The 14,332-nt window shown below is 38.8% G+C and overlaps 1 long non-coding RNA gene across 1 annotated transcript; it reads right to left on the reverse strand.

Moving 5' to 3' along the window:
- Positions 1-570: 570 nt before the first annotated feature.
- Positions 571-13,700, reverse strand: LOC129348887 (uncharacterized). The gene is made up of 2 exons (XR_008601626.1): positions 833-13,700; positions 571-769 (listed from the first exon to the last, which is right to left on the reverse strand). It is a non-coding gene; the product is annotated as an uncharacterized LOC129348887 (long non-coding RNA).
- Between the last annotated feature and the right edge of the window lie 632 nt (positions 13,701-14,332).

Here is a 14,332-nt window from a genome sequence, read left to right on the forward strand (position 1 = left end):
AAAGGATTGTTTAAAGGAATATTTAAACGATTATTTTCATTATTTAATAATCTGTTATCAGTCGGAACCCTGGCAAACTTATTTTCTTCAGTTTTTTTAGTGGAAGTCACAAATAAAGGAGCTCTTGGTTTTTACCAGTTACTGAAACAAAAGCTGCTGTTTCAACACAGACACGTTCACATGCATCCACAAACCTCTCAGCACTCAAACATCCACAGACAGGAGGCCGGCTGGGCCGAGGCTCGGTGGCGTCCTCAGACCCACGAGTCGGGGAGTCGCTGAACTTGTTGGTCCGGTTTGAAGACCTCCGTGTGGTCCAGTAGAAGTCCACGTAGTCGGTGTTGGCTTTGAACCGCAGCAACTGGCCGTCATCAGGTGGACCAGCTCGTCCTCGTAGGGCTCCTCCTGTAGCCTTGAGGGAACCACAGGAACATTCAGTAGCTGTTGGAGTTCTTCCTGTCAGGCTCGTGGTAGAACAGCTCTGAAGTATCTTTTACTTGTTTTATCTGGAACAATCTAACAGCCTAAACTGTTAACAGCGGTGTAAAGAAGCAATCACACAGGCATAGATTAGGACTCAAACTAGATTTATTTTAGGAAACAAATCAACTTAGAGGCTGAGTAGGAGGCCGTCCAATCAGATTCGAGGTCTTCACTCTGTAAGTTGTTTGTTCGGTGAGACTCTTGGACCTCCATCAGCTGACATGGATGTTTGATGGTCTTCTTCTCTAGTGCCAGATGATTCATCCATGAATTCAGCAGCTACAGACTGAAATGAAGCTCATGCTGCCGTTATTGAATTCCTGTTCCAGATCAAATGTTCAGAGCTCACCTTGAATGCAGCCGTCTGCTGTCTGATAGTTTTTCTCATTGTAGTCTTCAATAAAGTCTTTTTCCTCATGTCAGGATGTGGTGAGACTCTTTCTCAGTCTCTGCAGACGTCCCTCATTGTGCATCTCCAGAGAAGAAACAGAAAAAATGGTCACTGCTTCAGCATCACAAACGCTCTCCAGCATTGAGAGTGTATTCATTGTGTTGTGAACTTTGAAGGAGCAGAAACTTTACAGCTGCCAAAGATATGAGCTCCAATTCTGGATGTTTTAGGAAATGAAGTTCATCAAATGAACACTTGATTATTGCTGATAACGCTCATTAAATTACTGAAGAAATCCAACATAAAAACCTGTAAACTCTCAGGCAGCTTTTGTTAAAGTTTGTCTATAATTCTATCATCATGTTCTGGAACCAGGACTCTGCAGAAGTTCCTTCAATCAGATACTTGTGTGTTTCTATTTAAGGCCTCAGGTTTGAACGTACAGCAGAGGATTACAAAGAAATGATTTTAATATTTAAATCAGTCCAGCAAATGTTTGGCATGAAAATTATTAAAATTTTGATTTAGATAGATTTGTGTCAAATAATACTGTAGAGTCTCACTTAAATATATCCAAATGAGTTCAGTGTATTTACATTTTATAGAATATTTGATTTCTTAATCTCAATACTGTAGAGTCTGACCCTAAATATTATAATAATGATGTAAATTTAAATAATAAATAATATTTTAGTGCAGAGTCATAAACTTAAATCAGCTAAACTTACATAATAAATATCACTGTACAATCTTAACCTGAACATTCATATTATTGAGGTAAATTTACATAAATCATGGTATTCTAGAGTCTTAACTGGAATATTTCTAACATTAATCTTTTTGTATTGTGCTGATAAACAACAATAACCTTACTTTCAGATCATATTTATTCACTGTGTATTGGCTAGTACAGAAATGTTAGTACAGAATAATATCTCTTGTTTTATGTGTGATAATCGGCAGTAAACATTGTAAGAAGTGGAAATTGTCAGGGTTGTAATAGTGCTGTTCTTGCACAATATTTGTCACTTAATTGCCCTCAGGATGCTGTCGTTGAGCTACCAGTTTTACAGACAGGCAGATGTTGCAGCTAATGATGTTGTAATTCACATAAACAAGGAAACAAGTCCATCATAATTTGAATAACAGTCCAAAATGAAAAGGTCATATACAGCTTTCCTATTGGGTTAAAGAGCCAAAAAAAAACATGAAAAATACTTTGTAAAAGCGAGAGGTCGGTAGCAGCTTTCATTTTTTCTTACAACCCCCCAAAATATCTGTTGTACCCCCACCCTCCACTAAAATTAATCTGGATCCGCCCCTGTCTGACATGAAAGCTCGGATCGTTCTGCAGTTACTGTGCTCAACGAGCAGCAGGTGGCGCTGTGAGCTCCTCCCCTTCCCAAAGCACAGGTGGTCAGTGTAGTGACCTGCAGCATCGCACTGTCTGATTAGAGGAGACCCACTCTTTCCCATCGTTGTAAGGTAGACAATGTGCTACAAGCCCAGTTTTATCAACAGTAGCTGTCTTTGAAGCTGCACGAATACCACTGATGTCTATGGAGTGAACAGGGACCGTCTGCAAATTACAAAACTGCTGCAACAGCAAAGAGAGACACAAATATTCAACAGTTTCTCTCTGATACACTGTAGTGTCACCAAAATCACTGCAGCCTTCAACTGGTTCCTGTTGACACCAATGTTATTTCTGCAGCTTGAAAGACAGCTACTGTTGATAAAACTAGGCTTGTAGCACATTGTCTACCTTACAGCGATGGAAAAGAGGCATCGTTTATAATGAGTTATTGATGCTGGAATTCTGAATCTGTGAATATCTTTCCGATTTTACTGAACTGTGGCCCCAAGGAGCCGTGGTGGGCGTCCTTTATTTTCATTTCTGAAAGGTGGCAACCCTAGTTGTCATCTCACCTTCTGTATCTTTAATTTTTAATAAGGCACAACAATTAGGGCAACATGCATTTGTTGTTGTTTATTCTCAACTTCAGTTTCAATTTCATGCCCCAATCAGCATTCAGTCAAACTAGTCGTAATGATAAACCCAGAAAGACCTAAAGTTCATCTCAGCTATATGGTGCATTTGGTTGCAAATGGTGATATGGTTTTACAGATTGATTTTTTGTTTGCTATCATCCTCATTTTCAGACAGCATTAGTCAGCCTTCTCTAGCAAACCAGCTCTGATTAAAGGACAACACAACACTTGCTCAGAACCAAATAACAGACAAAACTAGTGATTAGGAATTGAACAGTGGAGCATTTCACAGCTACAGTGTTAGATAGTCTTCAGAGAAGTTGGCAAAGACAAAAAAAAAAAAAACTGAGCTAAGAAGTAATGTCATAGTGTTCAGAAACCCAAATGCTAATGCTAACCCACAAATGTTAATGTTGCCTGTGCATTGTTTACCTTGGGAAGACATGGTAGCAGAATGTAGTATGTAATGGAGACGAGACAGGGGAAGGTGTGGAATGCTCTGGGCATCACAGAACACATAAATCCCTTTATGACAACAGTTGTCAGTGCTGATGAGACAGTGAGTTGCAGCTGCAGGACCTGGGCAGCTGCAGCTAATCATCATCCTCTACTAGATTATCCGGCGCTAGTGTTGCTTTCGTCGACGAAAATTATGACGAAATATCGTCGTCAACGAACCTTTATCACTTGACGAAAACGAGACGAAAGTAAATGTTGGTTATGTGACGATAACTATAATAAAATATATCATACAATATTGTTGACGAATAAAAACGAGACGAAATTCGGTTTACGAAATAAAAACTCTGCTGAAATGTCTCTTCATTTTCGTTGACCAAAACGAGACTAGACGAAATAACATTTAAATGTTTAGTCGCGTTTATTATTTTGCAGTATTTCTGTTCCCCAGGTAGTGACGTCGACCTGCGCTGACGCAGGCGACGTCACTTCCTCAATCTTCACTCGCGGCATTATTTAGATGCATCTGCGGTGGGATCATGGCCGGGTGCTGTTTCCCAGCTTTCGGGCAGCTGGGGAGAAAACGAAGAAGCGATATATGGACATACTTTGTTTACATACAAGTGGAAAACAAAACGGAATGTGTCGTGGAAAAAGGCGGGGAGAAATGCGACCACAAAATAACGGGGAAAAACACGACATTAATTTTTTTTCTGCCAGTCATGTGATGCTATTTTATTTATTTATTTATTTATTTTATTTAAATTTATGTGTGTGTACCTACATGTTTGGTTGGTAAAATAAATGTGTTGACCAGAGCATCTTCCATGTCCGGAGTGAGTATATTCTTGAGTTTATAAGTTAACAATAATATAATAATAAGATAACCATGTTTAATTTGTGAAATGGGTTTGACTAAAAGAAAAAAATGGTTTTGTCTATACTATACAAGGAAATTATACTATATCGATTGGGTTAAATAGAATTGCATTACTAAAAAGAGAGTAAAACATAATTTTCATTTACTAAAACTAGACTAAAATGTCATCAGTTTTCGTCGACTAAAACTAGACGAAAATAGTCATAGGTTATTCTGACTAAAATAAGACTAAAATGCTCAGACTTTTAGTCGACTAAAACTTGACTAAAAAAACTAAACTGTCAGCTTGACACAACGACTAGACTAAAACTAAAATCAAAACAGGCCGCCAAAAACAACACTATCCGGCGCTGCACTGCACGCAGCGCCAGATCATTCTCCTCCATTTCCCGTCTCCGTGCTGGAGACAGAACTGAGCCGACAGAGCAGCCCGCGTCTCCCGCCCCTTAGTTGGCAATTTTGGTTATATTTTTGAGTGTTTTGAGAATAAAACACCTGTGATTGCCACTCTGCCTCGTGTCTGCTCTGTGTTGCTCTCACACTTGTGTTCAAAATCCTCACAAACTATGACAACAGTATTCACTGATGGCTTTTTGCAGGACGATGTTTCCTTCCACAGTGTAAAAAATTTTCAGGAATTGTTTGAGGAGCACGACCAAGAGTTCAAGGTATTGACTCGGCCTCCAAATTCCCCAGATCTCAATCCGACTGAGCGCTGGTGGGATCTGCTGGGAAAACAAGTGTGATCCATGCAGGTACCACCTTGTATCTTTCGCAACTTCAAAGATATGTGGCTAATGTCTTGGTGCTTCATACTGCAGGATAGCTTTAGAGGTCTTGCAGAATCCAGACCTCGACTGAAGCCATTTCCTATCAGGGATCAATAAAGTATTTGATTTCCGACAGAGAAGAGCTGTTTTGATGGCATGAGAGAACCTGTACATTATCAGGGGGGCAGTTTATTTTTGTGACTGATGGGTGTATGCATGAACTTAGTATTGCATTTCACTAAAACTGGAGGAAATCAAAGCACACACAGCATGTAATCTCTTTACATTTACACAGTCAGTTGATTTAATAATCAAGTTCAAATTCCCAAGAGTCCTATACTTTCCTTTATGCAGATTAATCGCATCTTTTGTCAGACCCTCCCTTGGAGGTCTTTGAACTTATAATTACAAAAGTTTGGCAAGCCTGAGTCATCGACGTGATAAAAGTTAGCAGTTAGCGGATCATCATTAGTAGTAAATATAGTTTGAGATGTGACTCTTTTCAAGGATTTTTGAATATTATTTTAGGGTCTTAATAAAAATAAATGCTGTCCAGCTATAACCAAGCACACTCCCAGGGCCACTACATCTTTTTAAATCTTCAGTTACCTCCCAAGACAATATATTATATCACTAAAACTGTCATCTGACTTACGGAGAACTAAATTTCTTTCATGCAAAAGGACTGTAATTCCTTTATGAATGCTGAGGTACTGTCTTCAATTTGTATTTTTTGTCAGGCTCAGTAGTTCATGAATTTATCTCTTGTCTGCGTGTTCGAGTCTGCATCACTTAAAGGGGATGATTATGATAATGAGAGCAGCCGGGGGTGCAAGCTCAGCCTCTTCCTTTATGTCTGCTAGAGTATAATTGATTACTTCTCCTTAAGCCTGACCGAACCCAAGCTTTGTGATTTATGTCTGGGTACAAGTCTCTGTACACACTCTTTTAATAGGAGATAACAATATGGCATGCAAGGCAAACTAAAAGCTCCAGCAATCAATCCTACGACGCCCCACCACACCGCTGGGAGATTAGTCGATCACACACTCGCTTTTGCTACCCCCATGTATTGTTATTATCTCTGGGATGAAAGTGTTCCTCTTCCCAACAGTCTGACAGTCCTTTGTTTGGGCTGCAGAGCAGGACTCATCAGTTTAAATGTCAGCACCGAGAACAGGCCAACATTCCAGTGTACTCGTCCATTAACTGATAAAGAGGCGACTCCTCTGCTGCCTGCTGATTTGATGCTGTCTCACTGTGGAGGTGCACTAAAAGGCTCGAACGTGCTCGATAAGCCTCGGCATTATACCACAACTCGCCGTATTTACAAGTAGAATGTCACAACATTTATTTTGACAGACGACAGTGAAACTCTCAGGAAACCATTTGTGATACATCTTAGTATAAACTATCGTGTGCAGCCTGGTTATGCCATGACCTAAATTAATTTTTCTTTTTTTATCTGTTGGTGCGATAAACCTCGGAGGCACCACATCACTCCAGCAAGTTCAGCAGGTGCTGAAACTGTGTGTGCACATCTCCCATCTCGGATTAAAGAGAAGAAGCTGCTGGATAAACAAAAAGAAACGCTGAACCACATGTTTATGTTATTCCATCATGTCTGAACATCAGTCAAAAAGACAGATGTGGAGCCCTGCCCTCAGAGCTTAGCTATTTCACAATAAAAGTTAAAGCCAAAAATATTGCTGATCTGAAGCTCAGCATGGAGAATGGAAATAATGCAAAATATCTTGCTTTTATCTAGAGGCAATACATTTTCAGATCACTACTTGAAATCATGCACATCTACAGTGTTTGTTTGTTTTCCATTATAATTTAAAACACAGATAGCTGTATTCAGAGCAATCATTCTAAGCTTGACTTGCATGACTGATCAATGGTGTAAAGCCCATGGTAATAAGATTATTGTGCCGCTAGATATCAAGAGAAATGGAGAGTAATGATGTCACTTTTCCCATTCAACATGCACCTAAAATATTATGTGCTGCAGAATGTCCCTAAGGGATGTGACCCATTTTCATAAATCAAACATTAACTCAAATACAGTTTTCAAAAAGCTCCCAGAAGATCAAAAGACAGTATACAGAAAACAAGTAATTTATTCTGTGGTTTCTTAAAAAGTTTTCTGAGTGAGCTGTTGAAATGTAAATCATTCTGTACCTTCACCAACTTCATCCTTCTTGCTGCCTGCAGTAATGTCAAACTTTGCAACAATTAAATACAAACGTCTGATCAACTGGGGACTGTTTTCAGAAGTGACACCTTCAGTGCATTTTACAGCTTTCTATTACTTTAATCCAGAACAATGTGTTGCTGTGAAATCGTACGTGACAGTTGTGAGGGATGAGAAAGCCTCCAAGGGTAACGGAGTGTACCAAGTGCATAAAATGAATGATAAAATCCACACGCTATTCTGATTTATCACAAGAACGAGGTGGAACAACGTAGAGACATTACAATGATTAATGGGAAAAGTAACGCAGGAACATGTTGTTTACCTGCACAAGATATTTGCCTTGGCAACATGCAGGGACCTGAAACATCAGTTCGATTGTAAAAATGTGCCTAAGAGGGAAATATTACAAAATCATACTTTTTTTTTTTTTTTTACATACATTTAGAAACCAAGCATTCATCTTTGTCCTGCCTTACTAAGGAAAGTACACAGATGCATACAGTTGGTGAAATTAAACATTTTTTCCAAACTTCAGATGTCTTACCATACCATAAAATAATAAATAAAATAATTTTTAAAAAAAACATTATATCGTAGAAATGTGTGTTCTTGAAAACAGAATAGTAAAAATTCCCAAAAGTTGGAAAAGAGGAGTAAAAACCAAACTCCAGTAACTCTAGCTATTATGGCTAGTGTGATATATCCAAGTCAAATGCACCCATTTTTTTCCCTCTTAAGTGTAAAACTCTGTTTGGATGCTCCAGTATCTGACCACATTTGATAGACCAAATCATGAAGACAAACCAAAGTTGCCTTACAAATGAAAAGATTTAGTCAGAAATTTCTGTCACAGCATAAAAATAGGAACAAGAATCGAAGTCATTCTTACTGAGCAACTACTGTTACATTATGAGAACCTTTTAGAGTGAGTAAGCTCGTTATGTCTAGGTATAATCCGTAAATTTGTTTGGCTCAGATGGGATCCAGCATATTTGGCACGAAACTGTTCAGGACCACTACAGTGAATTCATAGTCCTGACAGTGAAGCACGGTGGTGGGAGAGTGGTGATGCATTAGTGCAAAAGATGGTGGGGAGAGGACGTCTATAGATGGCACCAAGAATGCCTATGAACATACCAAAATACTGACTGACAGCTCACAATTGGACTTCTAACATGCTGATGTTTAGCAGGCTTAATGTCTACCATGGTCACCATCTTTGTTTATTGTGTTAGCATGCTAATGTGATAATTAGCACTAAACAGTAAAAGGTAATAAACATCAGATTCCAACGCTTGGAAGTCAGCAGAGATAAATGGTTGGGGGGAAAAGGTAAAACTGGGGTCAGTTTAGGCATCAAAACATGGGGTTAGAGAACAGATTCAGTTCAGATTAAGGTAAAGTGTATCAATGGGAAAACAGGCTTTTCTTGCCTCCGATTCTAATCCCAGGTTTTGGAATCTGATGTCAACCAAACTCTTAAGTGTAGCTGAGGCTGAGGAGAACACAATGCTACTTTTGCAAGGTCATAAACCAAAACACTGGATGAGATTCAAAAATACTAACAGTAATAAAATATTGTGGCATGGCCTGTTCTCACAAGAAACTCACAGAAAAGGAAGAGGGGGAAATAAATCAAAAAAAAAAAAAAAAAGAAGTCAGTCAGCCCAAGAGAAAATCATAATCGGAAAGTTTCACCACTGACTCTAGGCAACCTTTGCAGCGGTCTGAAACAAGTGTATGGTGCCACCATCATTATCTGGAGCTCCTGCTTCTGTCTGAGAGTCATTTGTTTGCACTTTGACTAAAAGGTCAGGACATGCAATGAGGCAGCAAGTAGCCTGTCAGCTAGAAGAGCAGGTGTGTCAGCCAACTTTTCCCTTAATCAGACAGAAGCCTGACAGGAGCATGGCTGACTTTCAGAAATGACACCTAACATCAGCAGTTAATGTCTTCACTCAAAAAAAAACAAAACAACCACTTTCGATGAAACAGTGTAGTGCACACCACACTGTAAGAAATGACAGATTTTTAAAGTGGGAATTTGTTTTTCCAGCTCTCCTCCTGTTTATACTTTTTTCCATTAGATGAATGCAAATTGTGGGCCAACTCTTTGAATGCCAAAGACACATTAAATGTCTCCAACTACGCATTTGACCCTTGCATGGTCTTGTTAGCTTCAAAAGCCCCTTTGCTTGTGTTTTGTTTATGGCCCCGCGGAGCCGTAACTCACCGCGGCCCGTCCTCCCACAGCTGCTTAACTATTCTCACAGCACAGTTTCCTGGGTCAGATCGCATGAACCTCTGTGGCTCCCTTTTCCGCAGATTTATTGGCTGACAGCTAATTTATCCATTATACACATTCCAAATTATAGGCTTCGGTCAGCAGGATGGCGGCAACAGAACAAGGACGAAGAGAAAGAGAGAAAGACGCCACATTTCCCACTGGATCCAAAGGATTTATCCCACCCATGTGCAGTGCTTAATAGCACCTACATCATTCTCTGGTAAGTATAGCAAGGCAACGATGGCTTAAAGGTCCCCCTGTGCAAATATCAAAACAGTGCTTTTGGTTTCTGTCTCAGTAATTTTCATTAAATCATCATTAAAACCTTACAAATACTCTGTTATACTCTTCACTGTTGTTGAAATCAGCTTGTTGCCCAATACGTTCATGAATCTAAGTCAAAGACCATTGCACAGCGATTCCTCCTTTCACTTGAAACTTAAGAGCCAAACCTGTATTTTATTACTTTATGCTTGAAGCTTATGAATACATTAGTCCAGAACCAGATAGTCTACTGCTGCCTAAATTGCTATTAATATGAAGACTCAAAGAATGGCTCTTAGGGTGCTATAATATGCAAAATCCAGCTTTTCGTAGTTTTTGAACACAATTATATGACTCAGATATGTCTACAGACCCATATCACGTCTCGTCTCCTCCAGAACACAACACAAGATATCAAAGGTCTTCAAAAGGGAAACTGCACATTCAAAATGGGGTTCAAAATAGAAATGGCTCTTCATTTTCTAAAAGGTGACAGGGAGATTTGTCCCAACTACCACTCACTGAACCTATCAAAAGGATAAAACAACTGAAACGTATGACCCAAAACACAACTTATGTGGGATTCAGTAGTTTTGTAAGGGGTTGTTTGAGAAGAGATTAAAAAAGAAGCAAAGAATAGCTTGATTGTCATATTTAGATACTCAAACTCAGTATTTGAAAGAAAACCTGCTGATGTTGCTGAATCTCCTGAGCCACTCTTCCTTCAACTGACAAGAGAGTCAAAAACCTCTCTTTATAAAGTCACCCATCCAGGCTGATCACCAACAGCCTACAACTGAGCTCCACTTCACAGGTGCAGCTGATCTACCTGATGAGCAGGGTGACCTGTGACCGGATTTTTGTCCCCCCCAAAAAACAAACAAACAAAAAAAACATGCAACTTTTCATGTCAATCCAAAATGCCCACAAAATAGATCAGAAAGTTTGTTTTCTGTAAGAGCTGGTCAGGTTTTGCAGCCTGTTGTGATGTGAGACATTAGTTAGGTGAGATATCACTCAGAGTTTGGAGTTAAGTTTTGAATAAGGGATTAGCACTGATTGCTAAGGAATGGTCTCAAAAATAGTTGTTTTTTGCATTTAGGGTTTATAAAAGAAGACACCACATTAGTGAGCTCCACAAGTGCTGCTAAGTTTATTTTTTAACTTTGGACAACTAATTCAAGGGACTTATTCACACCACTTAATTAAATGCATGGTTTTATTTGTTGAGATAAAACTTTTAAGTTGCAAACAGTATTTTAATGGGATGTGTTGACATAATAATGTTGGCCATTGCGTCATCTTAATATTGTGTATAGTTTAAACTCTAATTTCTGCATTATGCATTTTAAGATGAGGGGACTAAATGAAATTGGCATGATCATTTTTTCTTCAACTTGAGGTCCTGTCCCTATTTAACACCTTACACTGGAGCAACTTCTTCTTTTTAATGTTTTTTTTTTTTTTTTTTTAAGTAAACTTTACAAATTGTGTTCAAAATTATGCAAATGAAGCACATGACACGTCCAATTACTTTTGAATAACAGAAAAACTACAAACTTATAACTACTGTTTATAAGTAATCAGCTTAAAATCATCATTATTCATTTAATAAGTGATCATTTTTTAAAAAATACTTTTGATTGCAGAGAAAAATCTAACTCCTTGAACTCTGTATTTGCCAAATGTCGAACAACTCCTGATGGTACTTTTTATAGCATTTATGTCATTGCTCTACAGGTAAAAAGACTATGACGAATGCTTAAAACAGCAGCATTTTTGGCTTCCCATCACAGTTTTATGTAGTCTGCATAATGGACACTGCAGGCTGTTAGCAAGCCTTCAAACCTTTAGCTCACAAGGTGGCCTTCCCATCAATCCCCTCTGTTAGATGCCGTAGCTTTACCTAAAGAAAACACATCTCTAAAATGTAAAAGCCTTTATGATTCATCTGACCACACCAAACTTTATGTTGATCTGAGAATGAACATGCATATCTGAGAGTTCCGCAAGCTAATGATGTGATGTGCTAAACGAAGTGATGTAAAAATTAAACTGTTCCTCATTTTCAAAGGATCCCCTCCTCCCAAGGGCTCCACTTAGAGATCCACTGAAGTACGCAATTAGAATCTCAGCGTGATACAAGCTTTAATTGAAAGACTTCACTTAGACATCATTTTCAGCGGCTGAAAGAAAAACATGTCTAGTTATTGAAACAAAATGCATAAAAATGATTATAATCTTCTAATATCCATATAGTATATAACCTTAAAAGTGAGAAATGTGTGTGTGTGTGCTGCTTGTGTGTGCATGAGTTTTGTGAGGCTTTTATTGACCATTAGCTTTTACAAATATCCATGGAGAGCATGAGGTAAGACTGAGGTTTACGTATTTAAGAAAGCTTGATTCTTTGAAGTCAACCCTTTAATATTTATCTCCACCTACTGTGTCCATTTATAATGTATGTGCAGTGACGTACCACTAGTAATTCAAATCCTGCACACATAACATGCTGGTGTCTGGATCTTTTTGGCACCCCGACAGTCTGAGTGAATAACTCTTATTTCCTGCCTGTTGATTTATAATACAACAAGCTGCTCTAAATGTGACAAGAGGTCCACTGCTGTGTTGAAACAACCGTGCTTGTAGCAGAGGATTTTTTTCTGGCCTCCCACAGCTGCAATTCTGTTCTCACAAGCTACATATCAACTTTATGTTCCTCCAGCTGAAAGTCAAATCAATACAGCTTAAGTGGCCATAACAAAAGGGTTCATGACATTCAGCTGATACTGAACTATCCAAGTAGCTTATTGTGAAGAGTTCAAGTGAAGAGCAGTCAGTTTCTTGTTTAGCTTTGCTTTCAATGAAAGAATTGCTATATGTCAGGCTTTCAGGTATCAGCACCTCAGACTGAGACTCTCCTGTGTGTTGCCTCAGGGTGTCCTAATAATCCATTATCATCAGCTGCAGGAGGCACATCCACAGTAGCGGTCGGCAGCAGTGTCACCACACAAGCACACGCACACACACACACACACACACACACACACACACACACACACACACACACACACACACACACACACACACACACACACACACACACACACACACACACACACACACACACACGCAGGCATACAATCGCTGTAATTGCACCTTTATTAGTCTCCCATTCACACTTTTTACAACCCGACGCAAAGAGCAGGGTGCATCTCTGGAAATGGCCTCTAAAAGCACAGGACTGTTATAAACAAGACCCTTCAGTGCCATTAGACTGAGTGGCTGGGGGAAGCAGACGGGCCCTGTGCTGCCAACACGGTGAGTAAAGTCAATTAGTGTACTCCATTACAGTGTAGTAAACATGCGGAGAGGCCACAATCTGACAAACTGGCAATGCTTCTTACTTTAGATGGATATTTTAGGATAGACATGAATAAAATTTGTATTCTGTTGCTGCATAAGCATCAGAGATTTTAAGAAAATTGGATTCTTATGATAAAACATGACCTGGAACACCTATTTAAGGTAAAAAGAGCTGGATGAAGGCGGTGGAAATGAAGCAATACATGTAACAATGACAGACGGGAAGAAAATCTGTTATCACTTAAAGCATTAAAAGACATAAAAAATGAAATGTCAAAGAATTTCTTGCAATTTAACAATGACAACATTCTTCTAATTAGTGCTAAATCTTTATGCCAAGGAATATGTTTAGATTAGGTTAAATTACGATTCTTTCTGATAGCTATTGATGTTTCACCATAAATGTTGACCTCTTGTTGGCACTTAACAAAGTCAGGAGATCACTAAAGTCTTTCAGACTCCAGAGTCTAGATCTAATATGAATACCTGTACAACATTTAGTGGCAACCCATTGTGTTTATGTGAAAATAGTAATTGTATTAAAATATAACTGAGGCCCCCGACACTAGCAGAATATGCCGGTGAAAGTCATCAGGGTTCATCCTCTGGGTGCCAGAAATTCCTGTATGGCATTCAATGACAAAAGATCCAATAATTATTTAAATATTTCAGTCTGGATCAAATCAGTGAATCTACCTTAGACTGTAAATAAAGATGGACGAACCCTCAGTGGTGTTAGCTATTGTTTTTCTAAATGGTAGAATATATATATATATATATATATATATATATATATATATATATATACATAAAGAGAGTAAAAGATTTCTTGCTTCTTGTGATGCAGGGTGCAGGAATACTGCAGTTAAATATAGTTAAATGAACCACTTTGGTGCCTTTCTCATTGGTCTCTCTGAAAATACAACAGCCTCACCGCAGTTTATTTATGTTGCCAGAGTCTGAACAAGAGAGCTAATTTTAACTGATTACATGTTGTCAGATCTCTGCATTGGGTTCCATTTAGTCTGACTGCAATATTTACAATTTGCCCATGAAGGCCTATATGGTGTGGTCCCACTGTGCCTCTGACCTGCTTATCAAATATGAGACACCTCAGGTCATCTGGCAAAGGTCTTGTGGTTATTACAAGACCTCCATTTATAGTCCTACAGTAGCTGCTAGATGGAGTAACAGACTATTTCCCCTTTTTCTGTATTTTTATGTCTGCTACACTAAGATG

Source organism: Amphiprion ocellaris, chromosome 5, assembly GCF_022539595.1.
Source record: "Amphiprion ocellaris isolate individual 3 ecotype Okinawa chromosome 5, ASM2253959v1, whole genome shotgun sequence".
Classification (NCBI taxonomy): domain Eukaryota; kingdom Metazoa; phylum Chordata; class Actinopteri; family Pomacentridae; genus Amphiprion; species Amphiprion ocellaris.